Here is a 13,395-nt window from a genome sequence, read left to right as displayed (position 1 = left end):
GGGCATATGGTCACTCTAGAACAATTTAGGCAGCCATCAGTGTGGCTTCTGAAGTGGTTGTATTATCTCACTATGTGCTGTCTGGGATCCACAGAGGTCTCTGGGAGGCAGGGCACTTGCAGGTTAGCCTATGGTAAAGCAGAGAGCCCCGTGTATCTGAGAGGTTGGGACCAGCAGCCCTGGGAAACAAGGGTCTCACAGTAATGTTCTCAATGTGTCCCAAAACAGACTTAATCTGTCTCACCAAGGAACTGGTGGTCCTGGGAAAGCTCTGAATCCCCAGGCCCCAAGAGGGTGAACACAAGAGGCAATGGTAATTCATCAGACCTCTGGGTCTCCAGGTCCTTTGGGGTACCTGTGTCCTGGACTTAAAGGACAGCCTGGTCCCTCTGTTAACATTGCACAGCCTACCTAGAAGCTACTCTATTCAGCCTGACACCTTAATGGCCTCCAGGCTGCTTCATTTATGGGCATAGCCTATATGATGTCACTGTCACCTGGCTTAAAGGATGGACAGGATATAGATACCTAAGGCATAACCACAAAATTTCTCTATCAAGAAAGAGAGCAAGTTTGTCTCTTCCTCCAAAGCTCATGCCCTGCCCTCCTGGAAGCCCCTGTGCTAAGCCAGCTAGGGGCAGTGAGTGAGCAAAACTTGGCAGGGTGCAAGGAACCAGGGGGCTTCCTGGGTTTGGGTTTAGAGAATGAAGACAAGTCCCAGAAGGAGACTGATCATATCCTAGACTGGAATAGAGTCCCCAGAGCCCTGCTCCTGTCACAGTTTTCCTAATCAGTGATCTAAACAAGTCTAACCTAGTCCATCCTGTCTCACAGCCTCTGTCAAGGCCCCTTTGCTCTACCCCTTGAAGCCCTGTAATGAAGACACAGCTTCAGTGATGCTGGGCTGCCTGATAAAAGACTACTTTCCCGATCCGGTGACTGTGACCTGGTATTCAGACTCCCTGAACATGAGCACCATGAACTTCCCTTCCCTCGGCTCTGAACTCAAAGTCACCACCAGCCAAGTGACCACCTGGAGCAAGTCAGCCAAGAATTTCACTTGCCACGTGACACATGCCCCATCCAATTTCAGCGCTGGTGAGACTATCCCAGGTAAGCAAGGCTTACACAGTTACTACAAGAGGGAACATGGTCAGAGCAGGAAGAACCTCTCATATATACCTATGACAGGAGGGCGGGGAACCCAACATACTTGGGGGCCTAGGCTGAGCTTTGGGGGAACACAAGGCTAGGGAGATACAGCTCACTGTCTCTGCCCTAGTTCGACCTGTCAACATCACCAAGCCCACCTTGAAACTACTCCATTCATCCTGCGACCCCAATGCCTTCCACTCCACCATCTATTTGTACTGCTTCATCGATGACCACATCCTAAATGATGTCACTGTCCGCTGGCTAATGGACGATCAGGAGCTGCCCGACACCTCTGCACAGATGTTCCTAATCAAGGAGGAAGGCAAACTAGCCTCTACCTACAGTAAACTCAACATCACCCAGCGGCAATGGATGTCTGAAAGCACCTTCACCTGCAAGGTCACCTCCCAAGGCGAGAACTATTGGGTCCACACACAAAGATGCTCAGGTAGGACCACACTCACCTGATGCCCAGACCTCAGAGTTCTAAGGAAAAGGCAGGCTCTCACACAGCCCTTCCTTCCCCACAGATGATGAGCCACGGGGTGTAAATACCTACCTGATCCCACCCAGCCCCCTGGACCTGTATGAAAATGGGACTCCCAAGCTTACCTGCCTGGTGGTGGACCTGGAAAGTGAAGAGAATGTCACTGTGACATGGACCCAAGAGCATAAGAAGTCTGCAGGTTCAGCATCCCAGAGGCACACCAAGCACCATAATGCCACAACCAGCATCACCTCCATCCTGCCAGTGGATGCCAAGGACTGGATTGAAGGCGAAGGCTATCAGTGCATAGTGGCCCACCCTGACTTTCCCAAGCCCATTGTGCGTTCCATCACCAAGGCCCCAGGTGAGCACAGGAAACGGAGAGTGGGCCAGCCCTTCTTCGTGTTCAGAGAACATGGTTAACTGGTTAACTCATATCTGCCCACAGGCAAGCGCTCAGCCCCTGAGGTATATGTGTTCCCGCCACCAGAGGAGGAGAAGAAGGACAAACGGACGCTTACTTGCTTGATCCAGAACTTCTTCCCTGAGGATATCTCTGTGCAGTGGCTGCAGGATGGCAAGCTGATCCCAAACAGCCAGCACAGTACCACCGCACCTCTGAAATCCAACGGCTCCGATCAACGCTTCTTCATCTTCAGCCGCCTACAGGTCACCAAGTCACACTGGACTCACGTAAAAGAGTTCACCTGCCGAGTGATCCACGAGGCACTTCAGGAACCCAGGAAGCTGGAGAGAACAATATCCAAGAGCCTTGGTAACACCTTCATCCATTCCTTCTAGGCCTCTGTGTAGCTGTGGTGGGGAAGGTGGACGGCAGACATCCGCTCACTGTTGTAACACCAGGAAGCCACCCCAATAAACGCTTAGTGCCTGATTAGAGCCCTGGGTGCCCATTCTTGGGGGAGAACAAGTTGTGGGCAGAAGTATCTTGGCCTGAAAGAAGGGACACCCCACGAGAGGGGCAGAAGTGAAGCAGGGCTCACCCATCTGTCTGTGTTGGGTATTTGACAAACAGGACATCCCAGGGGTTCAGCATAGGTACCCTTGGTTCTTCCCGCCCTTCACTGTATATCTTGCACCTGAAAGGGATCCAAAGAGCCAGAGAGGTACAAGCTAGAGATTTACCTAAAATGAACTAACCTGGGAGGCCTCGGCACCCACCCTTCAGTCTTACAAGCTCCTGCTCCCAAGTATTCCTGGATACTAGAACCCCTTCAGGTAGAGAAACAGCCAAAGTCCACATCTAGGAAGGCAGGACTCAGCATGGTCCTGCCCCTTCCCTCTGTACTCAGCAGCCATCAAGGTTGATGCCCTGCCCAGTATCACACCAGGCCCAGATCAGAACCTGACATTCCTCATCTTACCGCCCAGCCTCACTCCAACCCAAATTCATCCCAAGGCCCAGAATGGGATGCCAGCTTCAAACAGTTGGGTTCCACCATCTGTGTCATGTTCACACACACACATATACACACACACACGGCACACTCACAGCCACAAACACTCAGGCCACCCAACCTTAAGGTGACTCCACCAACAGCACACACTTGCAGCCACCTGACACAGCAGCACAGCTCAGCCCTGCTCACAGGTAGGTGGTCTGCACTGAGTTCCCACTACCTTCTGCTCAAGCTATTTCCAGTCCTTTACTTTTTAAACTTGAGTCCAAAAATAAAAACTGGAGACTTAAATCTTGATCAAGAGACCAGTGTCTTCCTCTTGAGGCCTCAGCCTCCCAGAACACTCTTCCCTACCTTCTATAACCCTAAGAGAGTCAAATACACTTACATGAACACACATACCAGGTAGGCTTCATTGTGCTCTCTGGTTTAGCAATAGCCCAAAGCAAGCTATGCATTCATCCCAGGCCCAGAAGGATGAGGAGACCAAAACCAAGATACCCATCCCATGCCCAACCACCAGCACGTATGGCTCATACACCTGAGACCAGTGGTTCCCATCACACACACACGCACACATGCACACAAACACGAAGGAGCCCATACAACACCCACCATATCTGGAGACAAGTGAGTCTGAGATAGCCCTGAGACTCACCAATGGCAGAGTCGGTTAGTGCCTCAGACTCCAGACCATTGCCTACCCTTTGGCCAACCCCAGGCCATGAGAGATGGAGGAGGGTGGAGGCCTGAGCTGTAGAAAACCAGAGAGAGGAAGATGAGCTGTGTGGAGAGTATTAACCAGACAACAGGAAGGCTACTGCAGGAGTAGAGCCCTTACAAGGCTTTAGAGTCCTGTAGGTCTGGGCTCAAAGTCCATGTGTCCTGCCCTGCTCCTCAGATGCCACAGCCAAGACTCCTGGCGCCAGCTCATGCATGAGGACCCTAGAAATGAACCTATGAGCTCAGAGCCCTTCCTGGAGGACCCTGGGTGCTCTGAACAAAAGGCAATTCTATAGATTGTACTGGGGCATCCTGGGCTAGAAGACCTTAAGACAGTCAGACACACACACACACACACACACACACACACATTCTCTCTGGTTTAGCAATAGCTCTGTTGATGGTGGGGGATACTGAGTCACTGTGGGCACTTCTGTAGAAAGAGGGAAAAACAGTCAGGGTCAGTCAGGGTAAAGGACATCTGCCTTTAGGGCTGGACAGAGCAGTCCTAGAGCAGGTGGAATGGGGACCTCTGCCCCTCCAGCTTCATCAGAACTGCCTAAGATCAGTGTGGGAATCTACCCTTCCCCATTGTCACTTGGAGTCTGGGGAATCTAACTGGCCGGTCCCCCCCCCCATCTCAGAGTTAGACCTCCAGGACCTATGTACAGAAGAGGTGGAGGGCGAGGAGCTGGAAGAGCTGTGGACCAGCACTTACATCTTCATCACCCTGTTCCTGCTCAGTGTGAGCTATGGGGCTACTGTCACCGTCCTCAAGGTGGGATCCTGCACCTAAGTGGGTGGGGCAGGGAGGGCTAGGCCAAGCTGCAGAGCCATCCTTACATACACCTTTCCCCCAGGTGAAGTGGGTCTTCTCCACACTGATGCAGGATACACCCCAGACCTTCCAAGACTATGTCAACATCCTCCAGACCAGGGCATAGGTGCGATGCCAGCACCCATGCAGGCCTACAGCCTTGTGTGTCTGAGCCTCCTAAGGTGCCTGTCTGCCCTGAGTGATAGGAGAGAGCAGAGACCCCTAAGGGCACCAGAATTGATGAGATCAGCATCCAGAAAGCTGCATCTTGGGGCACCCATGCAGGCTGTCCTACACAGAGACTTTGAGACGGGACTTGAAAGAGCCTCTGTCCCTCATCAATTTGACCTACCAAATGCTGGCCACCTATGCTCACTCCAGGTCTATGGGCATCAGGGTCACTCCATTTTAACTGAATAACCCCCTCCCCTTACCCAGAGCACAGAGCCAAAGCTGGGACACTCGGAATCAACCCAAAGTCCAGACCTTCACTCCTCAGAAGGAACCCTGCCCCACTGCCTCCAGCCTTTCCCTGGCCCTTTGTCTCTGAAGAATAAAGAGACAGATGGCATTCAAGATGAGGCTACAAAACTGCAAAGAGCACTTCATACCTCTGGCCTAGGCAGACCAGCCTACTGCAAGATAAGGAGCCTCCACAGGGCAGCAGCAGACTCGATCCTTGAGGCCCCATCAACCCCAGCCCCAGCCTGGCAGTCCTACTTTGTCTCTGGGCTCTTTAGTAAAGTTCTTTTTCATAACTTTTGAGAGTACTTTGAGGAGGTATTTAAGGCCGTCATTAAGGTGGTAATGATGAGTCCGAAGAACATGAACAAAGACCAGGCTGTGAGAATTGGAATCAAGCACCCACTTCTATACAATCCTCCTCAAACTGCAGAGTTCTGGCTCAGTCTCCTGCTCCACCCTTCCTATTGATCCCCTTCCAAACTCACTTCCCACTTCTTAGGCTGTTGTGAAGGCAAAGCCAGAGGAGCTAACAGTGGAATCAGGGCTGGCCCCCTGAGAACCTGCCTGCAGGTCACTCTTCAAGATCACACTCTGTCCACCCACTAAGTGCAGACTGACAAGTCAGTCCACTGGGACTAGGTGCAGGCACACACATGTGCAAGAACCATCCAAAGCTGATTGTGCCATACTCGGGACATGACCTCACATGAGCAAAGACAGGCTTCTCTCATATGCAATGATTGCCCGGGGAACTAAGAAGGAGAAAGACCTCTTCATGGGGTGGGAAAACCAGTAGTCAGTGGTTTTTCCTCAAGAAAATGTTTCAATGGTGAGAACACATCTAGAAAGAAGGATGCTAGGGTGGGTGTGGCCCTGTTGGGCCCTGGGTAAAGAAAGACATGAGAACTACTTAGACAGTTTTGAGAGCCAGTTGGCCAAACACTCTAGTCATCACAAGTAGTGACAGTCTCACAAGGAGGTTTACACTGGGGTGTCAAGCTCAGCACCATGGGACTGTGGGGAAACCAAGAGATAAACCAGCTGGAACCAGGCCACAGACCACAGGCATCTGAGCCCTCGCTGTGGAGTCAGCTTCCATAGGTCTCACAGTAGGGCCTGGATGGCAAAGGCACAGAAAGCCACCCCTACTGGGTGCAGAAGACCCAGGACTGGGAGGATGACTTCTGATGAGAGAGGGGCACTGCTCGGGATGTGTCCCAAGCCCCAGCCCTGGCCAGCTCACTAATGGGCATTCATGCTGCAGACCACACCATTACTCACAATCAAATGTATACCAGACACACAGACACATAGTTTTTACAGACCCACTCATGTGGCAGACATGTATGCGTGTGAGCACATGGGAACACACATACACACATGTGATACTCTAAAGCACAGATCTGCTCAGTCTCATACGCAGACACATTGTCTCAGAAAGCCCAGGCTTGGACCACCCTGTCTTCCTACCAGATTCTCCTAAGCCATGTCCCTGCCAAGCTGGGGCCTTGGTATCCCTCTTCCTCAACCAGCTCCTAGACTAACAACCCTCAAGACATAACTCAGTGTCTTCTTCTAGTGACTGTCCCTCTACACCATGAGACCCCACAGACACTGAGCACAGACAGCGAGGGCTCAGCTCAAAAAGCACAGTGTGGCAAGAACTCCAAATAGGAGCAAATCCCACCTAGAAGGAAGGAGAGTTCACAGAAAGCTAGACTTGCCCTAGACAACCAGGACAGTGACCCTGGCTTCTACATGCCATGAATGACCTCCTAAGACGAAGAGTCCACTTTCTTCTCTAAATTTATTTTATTAGTCCACCATGGGTGGGGCTGTCTGGGAATCCCCAAAAGACACAATCACATTTTGGAACCCATAGATGTAGCCTTTTGGGAATAGTTCTTCACAAAGTGACCAAAGTGACTATCTCAAGATGATGTCATCAAGGACTAGCTAGTGAACTTGAACCTGGTGACAAGAGTCTTAAGAGACAGAAGCAGGACCTGGGGGGAAACAGGGCCTGAATTCTCCAAAATCAAAGTGTCAAAACTGAAAGATGTCATCAGAACAGAAGCACCGTGCCCAACACTGACCAAGACCAATGGGAGGCTCATGAGGATGGCCTAACAAGAGCGGGCACAAACACTCAGATAAACACACAACCTACACTCGGCCACTGTAACCCTACATCTATGGGACATCAGCAGACAGCTGCAGCCTGAATCACCTGTCCAAGCATGCATGTTGTGCACACTTGACACACGGGAGCCAGTGATGCCATGTTAGCAGGATATCTGGTGAGGGTGTCTTCTGACTTGGGCTGGCAAACTCTAAGACCAAAAGGAGATGCTTGGCTCATGACAGCAGCCTCATGGCAGGACGCATGATGCTCACTGAGCCTCGGTAGACTAGCCTTAACCAGACTGACTGTACCAGCGCCCTGCCTCACACTTCCAGCTTTGAAACACTAATGAGTAAGCCATTGGCAGCCACTCGGCCTGTGGTATTCTGTAACAGCAACAGAAATGACTAAGACAGGCAGCCACAATGTCCCCCATTGCTGATGGCTCCAGGGTATTCTTGGCCTAATGACAGAGCCTCCTAGAAACAGGCAGATCTCTGGAGGTCAGGACCAGCTTTCTCCCCTGTCTACCTCCCAAACAGCTTTGACTGGCTTCGCAGCTAAGGGGCTAAGGGGACTTCAGTTTAATCCAAGTCTGATGCAGCAGCCCTTCCTCTGTGAAGTATCTACCCAAGAACCCAGAAAAAGCTAACTTCCCAACTCAACACTTAGCACCTTTGACACAGCCGATCATACCCACTGATTTACAGCCTTCCTCCTCCAGACAGGGCCATCCCTGGGCAAAGACTGTCTGGAGCCTGTGTAAGCATCCAGGGTCCTGTTATATAAGTGAGGCACCATGGCAGAGGCAGCCTACAAAGAGGGACATTGTGGACAAGGGACAGTAGAATGTGTAGAGGATCAAGGGAAGGGTGGAGCCCTACCCTAACAATCTTTGAGAGGTCCTGTAGGGCAAAGGCCCATCCAGGGCAGGCTGTGAGAGGAAATTGACTCAGGGCAGATGGGATCCGAATGAGGATAGCACCTAACTATAACCTGCAGGCCTCCATGTCGGCCCTCAGCTGGAGCACCTACTTTCCCATGGGACTAGTCATGGAGGTAGCCACAGCTCATGACAAGTAATTCCAGACACTTTCCCTACCCTGATGTCAACCTGTGACCTCAAAGCTCTTCTTTGAGACTCCTCTGGAGTAGCCCTGATGCTCTGGCTCCTTGACAAGCTCTCGGGTCTCCCTTCTATCCCTAATTGTCCTCTCTCCCTCGCTATCTCTGTCTCAGGGTCTCTGAGAAACTATATGTTTATTTCATTCCCTCCTACACCTCTAGCCCCAACCTACCCCTGTGGCCATGCATGTGGAGTCCTGGCCCCATCAAGACCCGTGTGGTCAGACACACCTGTCTCCACCACAGCCAGACCACAGGCCAGACATGACGTGGAGGCAAGCGGCCACAATGTGGAGGTGGAACAGGAAGTGGGTGAGGGACCCCATCTAAGGGACAGACACACAGTCATGCAGCCCCCTCACCGTTCAGTCTGACCCATCCACAGGCAACCACACACAGAGAAAACCAGCTTCTAGCCAAGACTTCACCTAGTCCTAAGCTCTCTCCCGTAGGGCAAATGGCCTTTAGCCATGAGAATGGACCTTCAGTGTGGGACCACCTGGCCATGGGAGGCCTGGCTGTTCCCCTATGAAGGACATTGGACAACCTTGAGCAGGTGGGTCCTGGTACCATCTGGATTCCTCTGCTCACTGGTGCACTGAGGAGTCTCAACCAGGCCAGGCCTAAGAGCATAAGGTAGAGAAGCATTAGTAAGAAGGAGAAGGTGATTCAGAGAGCAAGAGCCTGAGGAATACAGGACATGAACATGGGCCTGAGGCGTTGTCATGGTCTGACTGCAGAGAAGAGAGAGAAACGGATGAAACCCAGCTTCCTGGAAAGCAGCAACAAGAGACTCCCAGGCTAGACTAAGGCAAGGATTTGGAGACAACAGCCAAGGGTGGGGGTGATTCAGGCTGCTGTGGTTGAACTGAGCTGGATTCAGCCAGGCTGAGCTAAACTAAGCTGAGCTGAGCTGAATAAGACTGAGCTGGGATGAGCTGGGACAAGGTAGGCCAAGTTGGGCTGACTGAGCTAATCTAGAATGGGTTGGACTAATCTGAGCTAAACTGAGCTAGCCTGAACTGGGCTGAGCTAGTCTGAGCTGGGCTATTCTGAACTGGACTGGTCTGAGCAGAGCTGAACTAGGCTGAGCTGGGCTAGTCTGAACTGGACTGGGCTGGACTGGGCTGGGCTGAGCCAGTCTGAACTGAGCTAGTCTGAACTGGACTGGGCTAAGCAGAGGTGAACTAGGCTGAGCTGGGCTAGTCTGAACTGCACTGGGCTTGGCTGGGCTAGGCTGGGCTGGGCTAGGCTGAGCTAGTCTGAACTGAGCTAGTTTGAACTGGACTGGGCTTGAGCTGGGCTGAGCTGGGCTGAGCTAGGCTGAGCCGGGATAAACTGGGCTGAAATAGGATAAGGTAGCCTGCCTTGGGTAACTGGGCCAGTCTAGAATGGGATAAGCTGAACTAGACTGGTCTGAACTGGACTGGGCTGACCTGGGCTGGGGTAAAATGAGGTGGACTGGGCTAAACTGGGCTGAGTTAGGCTAAGCTAGGATGGGCTAGAATGCTCAGAACTGAACTGATTTAAGCTGGCCTGAGGTGGGAAAGCCAAACTAGACAGAGCTGGGCTGGGCTGGGCTGGGCTAGGTTAGGTTGAGTTGAGCTAGGTTGAACTGAGCTGTCTGAGCTGGCCCTAGCTGGGTTGAGTTGATCTGACCTGACCTAGACTGGGATGGTCTAGGCTAGGCTGGGCTGGGCTAACTGAGCTAGACTGGTCTGAGCCAGGCTAATCTGGACTGAGCTGGGCTAGGCTAGACTAAGCTTGGATGAGCTAGGCTAGACTTACTGAGCTAGGCTAGAATAGGACAGTCTAAGCTAGGCTGCCTGGAGCTAAATGAGGCTGAGATGAACTGCAGTGAGCCAGGAAGAGCTGAGCTAATCTGGAATGAGCTGGGCCAGTCTGGAATTAACTGGGCCAAGCTGGGCTCAGCTGGGCTGGGTTGTGCTGAATGAGGGTAAACTAGACTAGGCTACCCAAACTAAGCTGAGCTGGGTTAGGCCAGGCTGGGCTGGGTTGAACTGGGATAGACTGGACTGGCTAACCTAGGCTGGCATGGTCTGTGCTGAGCTGGGCTGAGTTAGGGTGGGAAGGGATGGCTGGACTGGGCTGGGCTAGCCTGGAATGGGCTCCATGCCTGGGCTAATCCAAGCTAGACTGCCTGAGATGGCTAGGCTGAGCTGATCTGGGATGAGCTGGGATGAGCTGGTATGAGCTGGGGTGAGCTGGTATGAGCTGGGGTGAGCTGGGGTGAGCTGGGGTGAGCTGGTATGAGCTGGGGTGAGCTGGGGTGAGCTGGGGTGAGCTGGTATGAGCTGGGGTGAGCTGGGGTGAGCTGAGCTAAGCTGGTATGAGCTGGGTGAGCTGGTATGAGCTGGGGTGAGCTGGTATGAGCTGGGGTGAGCTGGGGTGAGCTGGTATGAGCTGGGGTGAGCTGGGGTAAGCTGGTATGAGCTGGGATGAGCTGGTATGAGCTGGGATGATCTGGGGTGAGCTTGGGTTAGCTGAGCTAAGCTGGTATGAGCTGGGGTGAGCTGGTATGAGCTGAGCTGAGCTGGTATGAGCTGGGGTGAGCTAGGGTGAGCTTGGGTGAGCTAAGCTAAGCTGGTATGAGCTGGGGTGAGCTGGTATGAGCTGGGGTGAGCTGGTATGAGCTGGGGTGAGCTGGTATGAGCTGGGGTGAGCTGGTATGAGCTGGGGTGAGCTGGGGTGAGCTGGGATGAGCTAGGGTGAGCTTGGGTGAGCTAAGCTAAGCTGGTATGAGCTGGGGTGAGCTGGTATGAGCTGGGGTGAGCTGAGCTGAGCTGGGGTTAGCTGGGGTGAGCTGGGATGAGTGAGACTAGGCTGAGCTGAGCTGGGGTGAGCTGAGCTGAGCTGAGCTGGGGTGAGCTGGGATGCGCTAGGCTAGGCTGGAATAGGCTGAGCTGGGCTGGGCTGAGCTAGACTGAGCTGGACTAAGCTAGACTGAAATGGGCTGAGCAGAACTGGACAAAGCTAGGCTGTGATGAACTGCCCGGTTAGGCTATACTGGAATGAGCTGAGCTGGGCTGGGCTAAGCTGGGTTGGGCTAGGATAGACTAAGCTGGGATGAGCCAGGGTGGACTACATAAGGTAGTCTGGAATGGCTGGCTGAGCTGGACTAGGCCAGGCTGAGCTGGAATGAGCCAGGTTGAGCTGAGCTGAGCTGGGATAAACTTGGCTAGGCTAGATTGAACTGAGCCAGGCTAGGATGGGTTGGGCTGAACAAGGCTGAGCTTAGCTAGGCTGGGCTGGCCTAAATAGAGTTGCACTGAGGTAGCCCACTGTCTAAGCTGGACTGAGCTAGGTTAGCCATGCTGGCTGAGATGGCCTAAGATAGACTTGGTTGAGATGAAGTGAATTAGGCTGGAATGGGCTTGCTGAACTGGGCTGAACTGAGTTAGTCTGGGCTGGGATGACTTAGTCTGGGCTGGGCTGAGTTAGTCTAGGCTGGGATGACTTAGTCTGGGCTGGGCTGAGTTAGTCTAGGCTGAACTAAATTAGTCTGGGCTGGGATGACTTAGTCTTGGCTGGGCTGAGTTAGTCTAGGCTGGGCTGAGTTAGTCTAGGCTGGGCTGAGTTAGTCTAGGCTGGGATGACTTAGTCTGGGCTGGGCTGACTTAGTCTGGGCTGAACTAAATTAGTCTGGGCTGGGATGACTTAGTCTGGGCTGGGATGACTTAGTCTTGGCTGGGCTGAGTTAGTCTAGGCTGGGCTGACTTAGTCTGGGCTGGGCTGACTTAGTCTAGGCTGGGCTGACTTAGTCTGGGCTGGGATGACTTAGTCTGGGCTGGGCTGACTTAGTCTAGGCTGGGCTGAGTTAGTCTGGGCTGGGCTGACTTAGTCTGGGCTGGGCTGACTTAGTCTAGGCTGGGATGACTTAGTCTGGGCTGGGCTGAGTTAGACTAAGATAGGCTAAACTGAGCTGAACTATAATATGATGGGATGAGATGGGCTGAAATGACTGAGCTAGGCTCAGTTGACCTTGCTGGGTTGAGGAGGTCTAGATGGTCTATCTGGGCTGGCAGAAATGGGCAGAGCTAGACTGGAATTAGACTAACCTTGGCTTGGCTGGTTAAGATGAGCTAACATAAATTTGGCCGACTGAACTAAACTTGACTGTGAGTTAGCCTGGGGTGGGCTCGCATGGCTGGACTTGTAGACTGAGCTTTGCTGGCTTGTTAAGGTCAGTGCTGAGGTCACTGGAAGACTTTGAACTAAAGGTGAACCAGCTTTTGTTTCATGGGTCCAGATGGCTGCCTCCGCTTGTTTTGTACGGATGAAGCCACTTAGGGTCCAATTCTCAGGGCCTCTTCTACCCCTCTGATTACCTGGTGCAAGTTCACACGTGCCCCTACGTGCCTATACATGATACCTACGTGGGAAGAGCCAGTTCTCAGAGCAGTCTTTCAGTCCACTGCTTGCTGCGTGGATGGCCAGGTTGCTGGAGTGGTGGGTCTGAAGCCAGGACAATCAAGTGTAAGGGAAAAACACAACAAAATGGCCTTCTCCCACCACCCCAACCTCCAGCGTAACCTCCAGCCAGCTCTCCCCCAACCACTCCTACCCTTTGCTGGCTGAGCTTCAATCTCAGGCTGGCCATCCAGGCCCAGGCCCACCAGTTCTGGTCCTCCTAACCCTGGGACTGAGAACATGGTTCTACCCACTGCGCAAACAGGAGCGCGGCTCAGAAATCTGGGGCACTAGACTGCTCTGTAGTACAGCCGTGTTCACAGAGACACGTACAGTATGTACAAAGCCCTGTTGGAGACATTTGGTCAGATCCTTGTAAAAAACTATCTGCAGGTCATGGTTAAAATCTATGCAGCCAGTTAGTTGGCCGGATACATGATGCTGCAGCTGTGTGTCACTGGGCTAGGTTCTCCGGTATAAAGAAGAAAAAGGCATGGTCCTTTATCCAGAAATTGTCTCACTCATGTTTTATGTTCCAGAGTCCCCGAGAGGGCCCACCGTCTTCCCACTGAGTCTCCCACAATCTCTGTCAAGTGACCCAGTGGTAATCGGCTGCCTGATTCAGGATTATTTCCCATCCGGACCT

At 52.6% G+C, this 13,395-nt stretch overlaps 1 gene segment (V, D, J or C); it reads left to right on the top strand.

Moving 5' to 3' along the window:
- The first annotated feature begins 896 nt into the window (after positions 1 to 896).
- On the top strand, positions 897 to 2,508 carry LOC308418061 (immunoglobulin heavy constant epsilon-like). The segment is given in 4 exons: positions 897 to 1,113; positions 1,283 to 1,603; positions 1,686 to 2,006; positions 2,091 to 2,508.
- Positions 2,509 to 13,395: the final 10,887 nt, after the last annotated feature.

This window comes from Micromys minutus (assembly GCF_963924665.1).
Source record: "Micromys minutus genome assembly, chromosome: 1".
NCBI classification, from domain to species: Eukaryota; Metazoa; Chordata; class Mammalia; order Rodentia; family Muridae; genus Micromys; species Micromys minutus.
The sequence above is the reverse complement of the archived record's forward strand: the minus strand, read 5'-3'. Positions and strand labels throughout refer to the sequence as shown.